This window comes from Macaca fascicularis, chromosome 6 (genome assembly GCF_037993035.2).
Source record: "Macaca fascicularis isolate 582-1 chromosome 6, T2T-MFA8v1.1".
Classification (NCBI taxonomy): domain Eukaryota; kingdom Metazoa; phylum Chordata; class Mammalia; order Primates; family Cercopithecidae; genus Macaca; species Macaca fascicularis.
In genome coordinates this window covers 81,601,758-81,612,675 of record NC_088380.1, presented here as the reverse complement: position 1 = coordinate 81,612,675, position 10,918 = coordinate 81,601,758, and positions in this window count along the sequence as shown.

Here is a 10,918-nt window from a genome sequence, read left to right as displayed (position 1 = left end):
CCAAAAACTTTTAGAACTGATAAACAAATTCAGTAAAGTTGCAGATACAAAATCAACATACAAAAATCAGCAGCATTTCTATATTTCTGCAGTGAACAATCTAATAATGAAACCAAGAAAGTAATTCCATTTACAATAGGTACAAAAGAAGTGAAAGATCTCTACAGTGAAAATTATAAAACATTGATGAAAGAAATTAAAGTGAACCTAATCCATGTTCATGGATTGGAAGAATTAATATTGTTTAAATGTCCATACTACCCAAGCAATCTACAAATTCAATGCAATCCCTTTCAAATTACCAATAACATTCTTCACAGATACAGAAAAAACAATCCTAAAATGTATATGGGACCACAAAAGACCAAGAATAGCCAAAGCTATCCTGAGCCAAAGGAACAAAACTGGAAGAATCACATCACCTGACTTCAAATTATACTAGAGAGTTATATTAACCAAAACAGTATGGTACTGGCATAAAAACAGGCACACAGACCAATGTATCAGAATAGAGAACTCAGAAACAAATCCACACACCTATGGTGAACTCATTTTCAAGAAAGGTGCCAAGAGCATACACTGGGGAAAGAATAGTCTCTTCAATAAATGGATATCCATTCGCAGAAAAATTAAACTAGACCCCTATGTCTCACCACATACAAAAATGAAATAAAAATGGATTAAAGACTTAAATCTGGCCAGGCGCTGTGGCTCATGCTTGTAATCCCAGTACTTTGGGAGGCTGAGGTGGGCGGATCACCTGAGGTCAGGAGTTCGAGATCAGCCTGACCAACATGGAGAAACCCCGTCTCTACTAAAAATACAAAATTAGCCAAGTGTGGTGGCGCATGCCTGTAATCCTAGCTACTCGGGAGGCTGAGGCAGGAGAATTGCTTGAACCCGGGAGGCGGAGGTTGTGGTTAGCGAGATTGAACCATTGCACTCCAGCCTGGGCAACGAGAGCAAAACTCTGTCTCAAAACAAACAAACAAACAAAGACTTAAATCTAAGACCTCAAACTATGAAACTACTACAAGAAAACACTGGGGAAAACCTCCAGGACATGGCACAGAGCAAAGATTTCTTGAGTAATATACCACAAGCACCGGCAACTAAAGCAAAAATGGACAAATGAGATCATATCAAGTTAAAAAGCTTCTGCACAGCAAAGGATACAACCAACAAAGGCAGGGGACAGCCCATAGAATGGGAGAAAACATTTGGAAACTACCCATCTGACAAGGGATTAATAAGCAGAACATGTGGAACTCAAACAACTCTATAGGGAAAAGTCTAATAATCTGATTTTAAAAATGGGCAAAAGATTCAAATAGACATTTCTCAAAAGAAGACAAACAAATGACAAACAGGCATATGAAAAGCTGATCGACATTACTGATCATCAGAGAGATGCAAATCAAAACCGTAATGAAGTATCATCTCACCCTAGTTAATATGGCTTTTATCCAAAAGACAGGCAATAACAAATGCTGGCTAGGATGTGGAGAAATAGGAATCCTTGTATGTTGGTGGCAATGTAAATTAGTGTGGGGAACAGTTTGGAGGTTCCTCAAAAAACTAAAAATAGAACTATGATATGATCCAGCAATCCCACTGCTAGGTATATATCCCAAAGAAAGAAAATCAGTATTATCGAAGAGATATCTGCATGCCCATGTTTATTGCAGCACCGTTTACAATAGCCAAGATTTGGAAGCCACCTAAGTGTGCGTCAACAGATGAATGAATAAAGAAAATATGATACACGTACACAATAGAGTATTATTCAGTCACACACACACAAAAAAGGGATCCTGTTATTTGCAACAACATGGATGGAAAATGGAGGTCATTATGTTAAGTCAAATAAGCTAGGCACAGAAAGACAAATTTTGCATGTTTTCATTTATTTGTGGGAGCTAACAAAACCACTGAACTCAAGGAGAGTAGAAGACTGGTTACCAGAGGCTGGGAAGTATAGTGGGGGATGGGGGCAAGTGGGGATGTTAATAGTACAAAAATATAGTTAGATAGAATGAATAAGATCTAGTATTTTATAGCACCATAGGCTGACTACAGTCAATAATAATTTATTGTATACTTAAAAATAACTAAAAGAGTATAATTGGATTGTTTGTAACACAAAGAAAGGATAAATGCTTGTGGTGATGGGATACCCCATTTATCCTGATATGATTATTATGTTTTGTTGGCCTGTATCAAAATATCTCACGTACCCCATAAATGTATACACCTACCATGTACTCACAATTTTTTTTTTAATAATCATAAAGTAAAAGAGCTGTGGAAACAAATGATTTCATAGCAATGTGAGATGAAGAAAAACAAAGTTGGATTCATACCCCATATTTAGGATAACTTCCAAATCGATTAAAGGTTTCAATTTTAAAAATGAGGAAACCGGCCGGGCGCGGTGGCTCAAGCCTGTAATCCCAGCACTTTGGGAGGCCGAGACAGGCGGATCACGAGGTCAGGAGATCGAGACCATCCTGGCTAACCCGGTGAAACCCCGTCTCTACTAAAAAATACAAAAAACTAGCCGGGCGTGGTGGCGGGCGCCTATAGTCCCAGCTACTCGGGAGGCTGAGGCAGGAGAATGGTGTAAACCCGGGAGGCGGAGCTTGCAGTGAGCCGAGATCCAGCCACTGCACTCCAGGCTGGGCGACAGAGCGAGACTCCGTCTCAAAAAAAAAAAAAAAAAAGAGGAAACCGGCCAGGTGCGGTGGCTCACGCCTGTAATCCCAGCCCTTTGGGAGGCCGAGGCAGGCGGATGACAGACCATCCTGGCTAACACGGTGAAACCCCATCTGTACTAAAAATACAAAAAATTAGCCGGGCGTGGTGTCGGGCACCTGTAGTCCCAGCTACTAGGGAGGCTGAGGCAGGAGAATGGCGTGAACCCGGGAGGCCGAGTTTGCAGTGAGCCGAGATCGCGCCACTGCACCTCCAGCCTGGGCGGGGCAGAGCGAGACTCCATCTCAAAAAAAAAAAAAAAAAAAAAAAATGAGGAAACCACAGACGATCTGGAAGAAACTATTGATAAACCATGCTACATAATACCATAAGAAAAATCAAAAGAAAGATCAAACTGAGGGAAAAAATATTTGTAACTCATTTGTACTTTTTCTATGGTTTATGGATTTCAGCAAATCAATAAGGATAAGATCAAGCACCAAGTAGAAAAATGATCAGGTAGTTTACAAAAAAGGAAATACTAGTGGTTCTTAAATGCCAGTGAGAAATTTAGTCTGGGAGGTGGCCAGAGGTTTGGTTGTGTGGGCCTTGTACATGGAGGTGAGGGGTTAGAGATGATCAAGTGTGATGGGAAGACAGGAGAAGTTTTGCCCAGGGGAGTGACGTAATTGGACTTCCATTCCAACTGCTGTGCTGGGAGTAGCATGGAGAGGCACAAGGACAGAGGTGGGGACAAGAGGAGGAGGCTATTCAGCTGTTGCAGTAATCCAGGTACCCAATATAGTGGCTTGAACCTGTGACCGTGAAGGTAGGGAGATCTCGGGATATATTTTGAAAATAAAGCCAAGAAGGTTTGCGTTGAATTGTATGTCTGGGTGGTAACAAGGGATGATTTGAGGGTGACTTTAATCCTTTTGAGTGGAGCAGCTGGGTTTACGCTTGAGAATCTATTGTATTCTGAGCAGAAAACAGATATGGTCCTTCCCTTAGAGAAATCATTATGAAATGGGAGAGACAAACATAAGCAAACAGACACTTAACTCAATAATAACCCTGGGAGAGGGCTGTGGGGGTAATAGCGGGGTCCTGGGATGGAAGGGAACCCCAGAGAGGAAAGGGCCTGGTGGGAGAAAGATGAGAAAGGCCTTGCCTGGAAGGCGAGATTTAAACTGAGGTCTGAAAGCCCAGAAGAAGCCTGCTATGTGAAGAATAGGGGAAGAGTGTTGACGGGAAAGGGAACAGCATGTGTAAGGGCCTTGAATCAGAGGAAAAATTATTTTATGAATTTTCAGGAGGCTAAGGTGGCTGATGTATATCCTACCAATCAGAAGTAGAGGTAGAGAGTTAAACAGGGGTCAGGTGATGCCAGTGCTTGTGAGCTTTGAGTAGTATTTGTGTGTCTGTGTGTGTGTGTGCATGCGCACACACATGTTTATTTTCTAACAGCAATAAGATTTAAAGCTTTATGGTGCTATGTCACCTGGCCTTGAAATTCTGGAAGCAAAGAGGGCAGGCATAGTATTCTGCCAAGATGTGGCCTGAACAGATTTGATGCTGCCTACTTCTTTATTCCACCACTACCCCCTTTTTCTTTTTCTAAAGTTGAGTCCTCGATCTTTTCCTGAGATGAACACACTTCCCTTTCTCCAGATCCTGTGGCTCCACAGAAAGACAGAGAACTTGGATTTCTTTGACAGTCCCGATCTACAAGTGTTGGCGGGACGCCCTTTCCCAGCAGCTTATGCCTGTTTCTCAGACTTGAAGGTCTGCCCCGTTTGCACCATCCTCTCATGTGAGGAGGTGATGTTTGATGGCTGTGGATAGATGAGAATGAATGACAACAAAAATATTATGGTGTGGTAACCTGGAAGTGGCTTGAGAGCCTGTGTGCAGTCGCTATGTGGGACAGCCATTCCTCCCTTTACCACAGCCATGCACCAAATTTCAGAAGGGGGAAAAAGAACATCTTAATTGTGAGCTGATGAGCTGATCAATATTCTCAATTTATCTCTTTAGTTCCAGGCCCCAAATTGAAAACGGCCTCCCAGGTTCGTTCTCACAGTCGAGAATCTCAAAGGGCTGCAGCCGTGGCACGTCCCTGCCCCGCAAGGAGCAGTCGCTTCGTGCCAAGTGGCACCTCCCAGGTTTCCGGGCACCTGCCCAGGATAGTAGGGTGCTTGTGCTGCTTGGCCACTTACAGACTTGTGAGAGCTGCTTGTAGGGCCATTGGCATCAGGCCTGGTTGGAACTTTACGCTCTGTGGACCTCCCCATATGTCTATTCTGGTTTAGAACAGGGTTCCAGGGGCCAATCCTCTTGTTTCCATAAGAACTGTAGTCAAATACAAATTGTCAGCAAGGATATGGGAAATGTGTCCATGAATGGGTGGGAATGGGAAGGGTTAGTAAGACACACAGCAGCAGCTCTCATTGACACAGCACTGCAAGTGCTCCACAGGAAGACTCACCTCAACCTCAGGAGGCAGGTACTATGATTATCCCCATTTCACCGATCATTTAGGGAAGCTCTGCAAGTAGGGATTCTTCTAATAAGTGTCACTGCATTTAGTGTTTGATAGAAATTTCATACTAATCCTGGCAGTTTTTATGACACTAATCAGGTTAATCCAGGAGAGTGAAAACAGATCTGGGGGTTGGGAGACCCAAGCCCCAGTTTTGATTTCTTTTAGTTGTTGTGCCACCTTAGTCCCTCGGGACCTCTGTGTCTCATCTTTAAAGATGCAAATGTTAGGCAATAATTCCCAAGGACTCTTCTGGCACGGATGGTATAAGACCCTTCACTTCAGCATCCTCTGTTTTATCTGCATCGGATTTCAGCCCAGTCCCCTGTCCAAAAATGGAGTCCCTCACCACCAATGACTAACAAGGCAGTCTCTGCATTGGGCTCACTTTCCAGGGCTTAGCCTTGAGCACAGAGCTGGAGAGAGAGAACCCACATTCATCTGCAAAAGCCACACTGGGCTCTTTACAGGGCCGTTTTAACATTGCACTTTCAGGCAGAGAATTGTCCACTCTCATTCTGGACTGCTCTACACACATGGAATTGGCCAGGTTGACCCCATCCTGAATGGGTGGCATAAATTTCAATAATAATAAACTCTTCTTGATAGTTCAGATTGCTTACTAAGATTAGTTTGAATTGGGAAAATTGATTCCCAACTGCTACTGAACAACTAGACCATTCATTCATTCTTCCTTTTATTCATTCATTCAACAAAACTTTTTTTTGCACATTATTATGCATCAGAAACTGTACAAAGCTCTAGGGGTACTAAGATATGAAGACAAAGGTTCAGCCATTATGGGGCTTGCATTCTGCTCAGGGAAAGAGGTAATAAACAAGCACATAGCTCACTTTTCAGATAGTGATGAGTGCTGTGCTGAAAAAATAAAGCAAGATAAAGGATGACGAATTATGGATCTTCTTGACTATTTGGGGGGACTCTTTTAAGTTTGGAGAGGAGATGTCAGGAAGGTCATCTCTACAAAGATAAAATTTCACAGAGACCTGAATAAAGACAGAGCTCTAACCATGTGGAAGTCCAGAGATGTGTACTTTAGGAAGAAGGAACAAACCAGAAGGTACCATGGCCAGAGGTTGGAATGAGAATGGCAAGTCCGAGAAAAAGCAAAAGGCTAGTGTGTGTGTATACTGGTAGCAGCCTTCTATCTGAGCAGGGAGGGCCTTCCTTCATAATCTGACTTGGCTGCACGTTGGAAATTAGAAGTGTAGGATGCAGAAGAGGAATCTCACATGCTGTAACTTTTAAAGATAACAACATATGTGGCAAAACAGCCCACGCCTACCCTAACATTTGCAGGACCTGGAGCAAGAGTACAAACAGAGGCCCACATACTGTATGTCCAAATATTTAAAAATTATAAATTAAGCTAACAAACTGTTCCATGAAATATATCCTGTCTTCTTACCTTAACAATTATATCTTCATAACAACCTAGAAGTTCAAGTTCAAATTTATAATGTTTGGAGTCCCAGCTCCCAGCTCCAGGTTTGCACCTTCTCTTCCTGCCCACCAGCTGCATCCAGGGCAGTAAGAGGCCTCCCACATGCACAAGTGGTCAGCCCAGCCCAGTTGTCCGAGCTCCACCCACATCTCATTACAAGCAGTTGCCTCTCGGGCCTGGGAGTGTGCACATGGCAGATGGGCAGATGCGGGAGAGACCCACAGAAGCTCTGGAAGCAGAAGCAGGACTGTTGGGCAAGGAATTCTAGGGCCCCAGATAGTCTAGAGGGGGAAGAGCAGGCTCTTGATGGGTTGCAGCTAGAGATGGTCCAAATGGGGCTGTTTAAAGCCAAGGTCCAGGGCAGGCAGCTCCTTCTCATCCTGTATAAGGGCGATACCTCACCTGAACTACTACTGCAGGTTGTTCCTGGAAGGTGAATATCATGAATATTAAAGCAATCATCCTCCATGCAGAGACAAGCTAAGACCCAGGGAATGAAGGCTGAGGTCAAGGTGCTGGAGAAGTTGAGCTTCACCTTCCAGGCAAGAGTAAGGAAGAGCTGATAGAGATCTTGGACTTTGTAAGCTGAGAAGGTTACATGTTTCTTGTCTTTTCTATGTTTATGCTCTTCTTTGTCTTCTCTACATCTATCTATATTAAACTCTTTGAAAACTCCATGCAGTCTTGGCTAAGGGAAACCCAGGAAAAGGTTTTGATCTTTACTTCAGCCAAAATATTTAAGGGGGCAGCAGCACCTGGGTGCCAGCAGCAACTTACGTGAAATAACCCAAAGAAGGAGGTGAAGCCTGTGATTCAGGAGTGTCTGCCAACCCTTGTACCTCCCCATACACACTCCTGAAAATTTTCTTTCAAGCACTAACCTTGGAAGTTCTGAGTGAGAAAAAGAACCCCTTAATCCACAAAGACTGCTAGAGACTCTAGTGTCTGTTCTCTCTTTCTGTCTCTCAATAATATAACTCTCTGTTATCACATGGAATACCACTATCTAGTATAAATATATGATTTCCCAGCCTTCCCTGTAGCTGGGTGTGGTTATTTGACCAAGTTCTTGACAACGAGATTGAGAAGTGATGTGTGCATCTTTAGGGTTGTGCTTTTAAAGTAAGAAGGATACACTTGTCTTCCTCTTTTCCCTTCCTGCTGGCTAAAATATGACATGGTGGTGAGCCATCCTAGATAACATGGACAAGGGGGACATCCTAGCAGATAGGAACAAGATAGAAGGGGCTGAGTCTCTGACACCATTGACCAACCATGACAGTCCTGGAGTTCTTACCTTTAGACTATTAAGGGAGAGAGAAACCTCTATCTTGTTTAAGCCACTGTTGGTTTTTGTTACTGCTGCTGTTGTTTCTTTTATAGCCACTAAACTCTTATCCCAACAAATATAGTAATTTTACCACCCCTTGGAGGGAATGCATTCCACACGTTTAATTTCCCCTGTATAAAGGACTTTTTAAATGCTTTCAACAAAGGTTGTAGGTTGTCTCCTAATCTATATTTACACTCTCGTCACCATACCGAATTGTATAGATTTTTGTTGCCTTCCTGAATTGTATAGATTTTGATCATGTCACACCATAGCACATCTTCCTATGTTGAAATCCTTTGAGTTTTAGCCTGATCTCATAGAGAACAACTCTGCCAACTGTTCCTAAAATTCAATGATTTCAATTCTATTATCTGCTCTCAGTTAAATGGTACCATGGACTATTGTCTTTGGGCTGGGAACCTGGCCCAGAACCTACAAATGTTGATTGAATTTAATTAACTTGAATTGAACTTCAAAAAGCATTTTCTCTTCAGAGAGATAGCATGAACTAAGCATAAACTAAGTCCAGGGTTTCATTCTATCCCAAGTAGACAACATGAAGGCATGGAGGGAAGTAGGGCTTAAAGTGAATTCCTCTACAGGAACATGCTTCCCCTTATGGCCCCAGCTCACCTCAATTTCCCGACCACTCCCTATGCACCCTTCACGTCTCAGCTTAGACATCACTTCCCAAACTCCTAGACTAGGTTTATTTCCTCTGAGTTATTATCTCAAAGCCTCTGGGACTTGCTTTTTATTACGTACATCATACTTGTGTTTACTTCTCTGCTGGCTATTTTTGTAAACTATAAAAGCATGACTATACCTATTGTACCCATAGGCCCTAGCTCAGTGCTTGGCTCACAGCCAGTGCTCAGTAACAATTTAGAGCCAGGTGTGGTGGTGAGTAACTGTAGTCCTTGCTACTCAGGACGCTGAGGTGGGAGGATCCCATGTACTCAGGAACTCAAGGCTAGCCTGGACAACATAGCGAGACCCCTGTCTCTAGAAAAACAGTCAATGGATGAATAGATAATCAATGAATGGCATTATCCTTGGCTCTTCAATCTCATACCCCACATTTAGAAGCACATCCTAGGCTTCCTAAGAAATACTAGATTCCAACCACTTATCACCTCCTCCACTGCTCTCATTCTGGTCCAAGCAGTCATCATTTTCCCCTTGGATTATTGCATTAGGCTACCACCTGGCCCCTCTGCCTCCACTTTCCACCTTCCATCCCTCTTCTGGCAAACACACTCCATCTTTTTCCAGAACAAGTATTGGAGAAAAGTAAAGATGGGGCCAAGTCATAAATGAGGGCCATATTGAAGATAGCATTTTTGTCCCCTCCCAGATCAGGAAAACCATGGAGCCTTCTCTCTCATGTTTTAACTAGCTCAAGTAAAAATTATAGCACTCAATTTTTATTTAGGTAGATATGGCCATGTGACTAAATTCTGTTCCATGCATTGTGAGAGGAAGTAATAGAAGCATTTTTGAGCCATGCCCTTAAAAGAAAGGAATGAGCCTTCCTCTTCATCTCCGTTTCCAGTTACCCAAAATGTAGAGGTGATGGCAGGAGCTGGAGCAGCCATCTTAGGCTACTAGATGGAAAAATGTGTTAAGGAAGACAGAAAACAATAAAGAAGTCTGGGCTGGGCATGGTGGCCAAGCCTATATTCCCAGCTACCAGAGAGACTGAGGCAGGAGGATCACCTCAGCTCAAGGCTGCAGTACACTATGATCATGCCTGTGAATAGCCACTGTCAATACACACACACACACACACACACACACACACGGAAGAAGAAGGCTAACTTCCCAGTCTTTTAGAGCTGCCTGCCATATTGGCCTTGGCATGTTTTTCATGGGCTGTTATGTGAGAGATAAGTAAAATTCTATGTGTTCTAAGCCACTCTAATCTGGGGTCTCTGTTACAGCAGCCTGTGTATCCTAACTAATACATATTCCCTTCCCTACCATAGCTGCTTCCTAGAGTGTGAAAAAAAAATTGTGCTAGGAAAATGTATATGTAAAAGTCCATCTCCTTTTTAATGGGTGACTTGGAGACCTCTCAAAAATTAAGGGGGAGTAGAGTAAATCCTTGTTCTAAAGCAGTTGGGAAAGAGCTATCTCCTACACGGAAAAGGCTCTGTGGTTCCATATGTCAGCAACTTAGGAAAGCACAGGAGGGTGAAGAAGGCAGCCCCGCTACTGGCTTTCAGGCCCTAATGTGTGAAATGCCTTTGGGGAGTGAATGAGAGAATTAGTTTAAGGTCTGGATTTGGGGGCTTTAGTAGGCTTAAGACAGACTTTAATCACCCTTCACTCTCTGTGGTCCCAGCGACTGAATTTTAATCACATTCACTTGCACCTCCACCCAGGGTTAGGTCTGTTTATTTATGACCCACCACTGTATGAGGCTGATCTCTTCAGCCAGAGTGCTGACTGCCCGGGGCCTGCCTCTAGGAGCAAGAGCTGCCCATCAACAAAGCAGGTTTCCTGACAATTCTCTGCAACATGAAAACATGTAATATAGATTTGGATTAATATCAATCTATATTTTGGTCAGATGGAAGATATGAAATTGTTATAAATTTGTTAGACTGCATGCATCTTCTAGCCAGTTGTTTTCTTGGAACTTACTGGTTTGACAATTTCTTTTTGATTCTTCACCCAACTGTTCCCTAGATTCAGACTTATTGGTAGAGCTCCTCTGGAGATTTGCATTATTTCTTCTCTGAAGATGATAATCATATATTGTCACCCAAATATCACTTTTTTATAACCTGGGGCCCATCAACAGCTCAAGAGGGGTTTGAACCCCCCAAAGTTTTTGGTAAATAAATGCATTTTAATGGGAGGTGGGCCATAGCTTTCA